At 39.1% G+C, this 6,914-nt stretch overlaps 1 non-coding gene across 1 annotated transcript; it reads right to left on the bottom strand.

The window, feature by feature from the left end:
• Positions 1–6,378: 6,378 nt before the first annotated feature.
• LOC112746572 (small nucleolar RNA R71) lies at positions 6,379–6,486 on the bottom strand. The gene has a single exon (XR_003174450.1). It is a non-coding gene; the product is annotated as a small nucleolar RNA R71 (small nucleolar RNA).
• Between the last annotated feature and the right edge of the window lie 428 nt (positions 6,487–6,914).

Below are 6,914 nucleotides of genomic sequence, written 5' to 3'. Positions count from 1 at the left end.
GTAGCAACTAGGGACCTGACATAACCTAGTCATGTAACTCAGCTCTTCCCACACCTAAATCTTCGCATCCCTATTATGTGCACCATAGACCAAGAAAATAGCACAATTGAAATTACTCTTTACCAGGACCCCTTTAACACACAACCATCTCTCCCCTTTATAACAATTATTCATTTTAAATACAGATTCATCCCATATTAACAAGAGTCCACCCGCTGCACCATCAGAGCCTACAAAATCCCACCCTGCACCCTCTTGCCCCCAAATTCTCGCAACATCAAATCTGGTCACTACTTGCTTTTTAGTCTCAATCAACCCCAGCATGTTTAATCTATGTCATTTTTTTAATTCTTTCACCATTCTTATCTTACCATCACCCCTTAACTCCCTAATATTCCAAGAGCTAAAAATTATTTAAAATTCTTTTGACACACCTATTTTATGTTTGGGTCTGCACAGTCTCAGTTTTTCCTTCTGCTTCGCCAGTTTTCTTTTGCGTTCTATTTCTTCGTTCTGCGCATGAAGTATTGCCATAATGTCATCTTCTCCGGTTTTCCAGCATCTGCTCATCCAGCGTCTGGCCCTGCTTGTCAGTGTCCTCCGTAGCAATCTCACCTTCCTCATACCCAAGTTCAATTCCTCCAAGGCTCCCATCATCATGGTTGGAACTTTTCCTCATACCACTTTGAACCGGACCTCCACCTACATTCGTACCAGGTCAGTTACTGGTTACTTCACCAAAGCATGGACCCACATTCCCCACTTAGGAGCTACACACATCACACTTCTTTTGTTCCCTTGCAACTGCGTCGTTCAAGACGCCAGGCTCACCAGTCCCCACATCTCTGCCATCAATCACCGAGTCCGAGCTATTCCTAGCAATCCCTACCTGCGTGCTGTCGACAGTCCTTGTGCATGCAATCTCACGGCTGCGTAGTTTGCTCTGTCCATCCACAGTCCGCCGACTTCCCCCTTGGTCAGCCCCAACGAGCGCACCGCCATCAACCTCAAGAAGACCAACGCTGTTGTGATGGCTACCCACATGTCGGTCTGTTCTGTTCAGCGCACAGCGCATTACCCGACCCAGTTCCTCAAGCACAGGCCTAGCGTCCTCTTTGCCAACTTTACTTGAGGTTGGGCCCAGTAGGAAAGGTTTCTCCTGCTCTATGTTTTTGTTCCAGCAGGCCCACACTAAGCTTTGTGAATTAGCTTTTTGTTTCCCCTTATTGGACCCCCTTTCAGCCCGTTATAATCATAAGTTAATGTCCTCTCTGAATCAGCCACATCACTCATAACTGTCCTTCCCCCAAAATCAGCCATACCTTTATTCTCGCCTGTAACTGATTGATCTGTTTCGAGATTCAAGCGTTTTTTATCATTACTGCAATTAGACCATTCATTCAAAATTACAGATGGAATTACCATTCTACCCTTGTCTCCTTCCTCTTCCCGTGTTACCTGTATTAGCATGTCTTCATCCTGAGCCCCTCATGCGACGGTCCTGCTTGATGTCCCAGCTCCATACCCACTCTTGAATTTGGATTTGTGTTACCAGAGTTTATTTTTTCACCGGGTATTATTGCTTCATAACCCGGGCTTCTTGTGCACTACAAGTTACACTCCTCATGACCAACTTCTTTTACCAATACGTCAAAGCCCCCAAAACCAACTGTTATATGGATCCATTCCTTAATGACGTCCATTATGCATGTATCAATCTGTACGCGACCTACAGTGAAGGAATTGCACAATTTTGTCTCTCGAGCATACCCAACTACTTCCCCCTACTGGCCTCCTATCGTGTTGAATGTATCGACGGACCATGTGTGTAACGGAACCCTAAATCATTCAAGCCACACCCTACGAGTTTCACTGTGTTCCGATTCCTCCCACCTCCATACACTGTGGAACAAATGTAAGAGGCAATTCATGTTCAAGGTACATATTTTTTCAGCGTGCAGAGCACTATCAAAGGTCAGCAGAGCTTTGTATGCTCCCATTTTCCTTACCTGTACGACATTAGGTAAGTTCTTTGCGACCACCTCCTTCAGAGATCCAAAATTAATAGGCTTTGTCGTGCCCCCTACAAGACTTCGCTGTAGCCATTCCAAGTTTTCCTTTGCTATCTCAACTTCCACCTTCTTCGTCCAACCATTGTCACGCAGGTCCTTTTCGCCCCGTTCCGCTCGTGGAGCACGTTCATCCGACGCAGCATTATTCGGCACTACCTTTCTATGTGGCTCCTGAGTGGTGTGGTGTCGTGTGCCATCTCCTCTTCATCCCAGAGTTATGTGTGCCTTTTCCAATGTTCTTCTATATCTAGCCTCTCCCATAAAGACGACCTTCCCTCTCAGTCTCAGTTGATTCATTTCTGCGATAGCTTTCTGATGAGCGGATAATTTATACGCTTTTTGGCACTGTTTTTAGTATATTTTTAGTATAATCTAGTTACTTTTAGGGATGTTTTCATTAGTTTTTATGTTAAATTCACATTTCTGGACTTTACTATGAGTTTGTGTGTTTTTCTGTGATTTCAGGTATTTTCTGGCTGAAATTGAGGGACTTGAGCAAAAATTAGATTCAGAGGTTGAAGAAGGACTGCTGATGCTGTTGGATTCTGACCTCCCTGCACTCAAAGTGAATTTTTTGGAGCTACAAAACTCAAAATGGCGCGCTTCCAATTGCGTTGGAAAGTAGACAACCAGGGATTTCCAGCAATATATAATAGTCCATACTTTGGCCGAGTTTAGATGACGTAAAAGGGCGTTGAACGCCAGTTCTACGCTGCTGTCTGGAGTTAAACGCCAGATACACGTCACAAGCCAGAGTTGAACGCCAGAAATACGTTACAAACTGGCGTTCAACTCCAAGATTGACCTCTACACGTGTAACATTCAAGCTCAGCCCAAGCACACACCAAGTGGGCCCCGGAAGTAGATTTATGCATCAATTACTTACTTCTGTAAACCCTAGTAACTAGTTTAGTATAAATAGGACTTTTTACTATTGTATTAGACATCTTTGGACGCCTGGTTCTTAGATCATGGGGGCTGGCCTCTCGGCCATGCCTGGACCTTTCACTTATGTATTTTCAATGGTAGAGTTTCTACACTCCATAGATTAAGGTGTGGAGCTCTGCTGTTCCTCAAAGATTAATGCAAAGTACTACTGTTTTTCTATTCAATTCAACTTATTCCGCTTCTAAGATATTCATTCGCACTTCAACCTGAATGTGATGAACGTGACAATCATTATCATTCCCCCATGAACGCGTGCCTGACAACCACTTCCGTTCTACTTTAGATTGAATGAGTATCTCTTGGATCTCTTAATCAGAATCTTCGTGGTATAAGCTAGATTGATGGCGGCATTCATGAGAGTCCGGAAAGTCTAAACCTTGTCTGTGGTATTCCGAGTAGGACTCTGAGATTGAATGACTGTGACGAAATTCAAACTCGCGAGTGCTGGGCGTAGTGACAGACGCAAAAGGAGGGTGAATCCTATTCCAGTATGATCGAGAACCTCAGATGATTAGCCGTGCTGTGACAGAGCATTTGGACCATTTTCACAAGAGGATAGGATGCAGCCATTGACAAGGGTGATGCCTCCAGACGATTAGCCATGCAGTGACAGCGCATCGGACCATTTTCCAGAGAGGATTAAAAGTAGCCATTGACAACGGTGATGTCCTTACATAAAGCCAGCCATGGAAAGGAGTAAGATTAATTGGATGAAGACAGCAGGAAAGCAGAGGTTCAGAGGAACGAATGCATCTCTATACGCTTACCTGAAATTCTAACTAATGAATTACATAAGTATTTCTATCCTTATTTTCTATCTATTTATTATTTATGTTCGAAAACTCCATAACTATTTTATATCCGCCTGATTGAGATTTATAAGGTGACCATAGCTTGCTTCATACCAATAATCTCCGTGGGATCGACCCTTACTCACGTAAGGTTTTATTACTTGGACGACCCAGTGCACTTGCTGGTTAGTTGTATCGAAGTTGTGAATGAAAAGCGATTTATTAAGACGTGCGTACAGAGTTTCTGGTGCCGTTGCCTGAGATCACAATTTCGTGCACCAAGTTTTTGGCGCCGTTGCCGGGGATCACAATTTCGTGCACCAAGTTTTTGGCGCCGTTGCCGGGGATTGTTCGAGTTTGGACAACTGACGGTTCATCTTGTTGCTCAGATTAGGTAATTTTCTTTTTGTTTTATTTTCAAAAATTTTTCAAAAAAATCTTTCAAAAATTTCTCCTTTGTTTTCAAAAAAATTTGAAAATAAAAATGTTTTCAAAAATATATTTTTCTTTAGAATTTTTAAGAATGAATTCTAGTGTTTCATGAAGCATGTTGAAGCCTGGCTGGCTGTAAAGCCATGTCTAATTCTTCTGGATAGGGAATGTCAGGCGTGTCATGTCTGAGTTACATACTAAAGCTTGGCTGGCTATTAAGCCATGCCTGACCCTTTGATTGGAGGTTTAGACTAAAGAGCATAAGATTCCTGGAATTCATATTAAAAATTTTGGAATCCTTATTTTTCTTTTTCAAAATGATTTTCGAAAAAATTAAAAGAAAATACAAAAAAATTCATAAAATCATAAAAATAAAAAAATATATATTTTGTACTTCTTGTTTGAGTCTTGAGTCAAGTTGAAAGTTTGGTGTCAATTGCATGTTCATCTTGCATTTTTTGAAAATTCATGCATTCATAGTGTTCTTCATGATCTTCAAGTTGTTCTTGGTAAGTCTTCTTGTTTGATTTTGATGTTTTCTTGTTTTGCATCTTTTCTTGTTTTACATGTGCATTTTTGCATCCATAGAGTCTAAACATGAAAGATTTCTAAGTTTGGTGTCTTGCATGTTTTCTTTGCATATAAAAATTTTCAAAAATATGTTCTTGGTGTTCATCTTGACATTCAAAGTGTTCTTGGTGTTCATCTTGACATTCATAGCATTCTTGCATGCATTCATTGTTTTGATCTAAAAATTTCATGCATTGCATCATTTTCATGTTCTTCCCTCTCATCATTAAAAATTCAAAAATCAAAAAAATATCTTTCCCTTTTTCACTCATAAATTTTGAAAATTTGAGTTGACTTTTTCAAAACTTTTTAAAATCTAGTTGTTTTTATGAGTCAAATCAAATTTTCAATTTAAAAATCTTATCTTTTTCAAAATCTTTTTCAAAAATCAAATCTTTTTCATTTTTCTTAGTTATTTTCGAAAATTTTAAAAATATTTTTCAAAAATATTTTTCTTATCTTTATCACATAATTTTCGAAAATAACATCATCAATTAATGCTTTGATTCAAAAATTTCAAGTTTGTTACTTGCTTGTTAAGAAAGATTCAAACTTTGAGTTCTAGAATCATATCTTGTGATTTCTTGTGAATCAAGTCATTAATTGTGATTTCAAAAATCAAATCTTTTTCAAAACTAATTTCAATCATATCTTTTCAAAAATATCTCTTTATCTTATCTTTTCAAAATTGATTTTCAAATTTGTTTCAACTAACTAACTAACTTTTTGTTTGTTTCTTATCTTTTTCAAAACTACCTAACTAACTTTCTCTCTCTAATTTTCAAAAATATCTCCCTCTTTTTCAAAATTTCTTTTTAATTAACTAATTATTTTAATGTTTGATTTTAATTTTCGAAAATTACTAACCTTTTTCAAAAACAATTTTCGAAAATCACTAACTCTTTTTCAAAAATAATTTTCGAAAATTCTCCTTCTCTCTCATCTCCTTCTTTTCTTCTACTCACACAGGGACCTCTATACTGTGGTAAAAAGGATCCCTATTATTATTTTTTTGTTCCCTTCTTTTTCATATGAGCAGGAGCAAAGACAAAAACATTCTTGTTGAAGCAGATCCAGAACCTGAAAGGACTCTGAAGAGGAAACTAAGAGAAGCTAAATTACAACAATCCAGTAAGCACCTTTTAGAAAATTTCAAACAAAAAGAGGAGATGGCAGCCGAAAATAATAATAATGCAAGGAGGATGCTTGGTGACTTTACTGCACCTAATTCCAATTTACATGGAAGAAGCATCTCCATTCCTGCCATTGGAGCAAACAATTTTGAGCTGAAACCTCAATTAGTTTCTTTGATGCAGCAGAACTGCAAGTTTCATGGACTTCCATCTGAAGATCCTTTTCAGTTCTTAACTGAATTCTTGTAGATCTGTGATATTGTTAAGACTAATGGAGTAGATCCTGAAGTCTACAGGCTCATGCTTTTCCCTTTTGCTGTAAGAGACAGAGCTAGAGTATGGTTGGACTCTCAACCTAAGGATAGCCTGAACTCTTGGGATAAGCTGGTCAAGGCTTTCTTAGCCAAGTTCTTTCCTCTTCAAAAGCTGAGTAAGCTTAGAGTGGATGTTCAGACCTTCAGACAGAAAGAAGGTGAATCCCTCTATGAAGCTTGGGAGAGATACAAAGGACTGACCAAAAAGTGTCCTTCTGACATGCTTTCAGAATAGACCATCCTGGATATATTCTATGATGGTCTATCTGAATTAGCTAAGATGTCATTGGATACTTCTGCAGGTGGATCCATTCACCTAAAGAAAACGCCTGCAGAAGCTCAAGAACTCATTGACATGGTTGCTAATAACCAGTTCATGTACACTTCTGAGAGGAATCCTGTGAGTAATGGGACGCCTATGAAGAAGGGAGTTCTTGAAATTGATACTCTGAATGCCATATTGGCTCAGAATAAAATATTGACTCAGCAAGTCAATATGATTTCTCAGAGTCTGAATGGAATGCAAGCTGCATCCAACAGTACTCAAGAGGCATCTTCTGAAGAAGAAGCTTATGATCCTGAAAACCCTGCAATAGCAGAGGTGAATTACATGGGTGAACCTTATGGAAACACCTATAACCCTTCATGGAGAAA

The sequence above is a fragment of the Arachis hypogaea genome, chromosome 14 (assembly GCF_003086295.3).
Source record: "Arachis hypogaea cultivar Tifrunner chromosome 14, arahy.Tifrunner.gnm2.J5K5, whole genome shotgun sequence".
Classification (NCBI taxonomy): domain Eukaryota; kingdom Viridiplantae; phylum Streptophyta; class Magnoliopsida; order Fabales; family Fabaceae; genus Arachis; species Arachis hypogaea.
The sequence above is the reverse complement of the archived record's forward strand: the minus strand, read 5'-3'. Positions and strand labels throughout refer to the sequence as shown.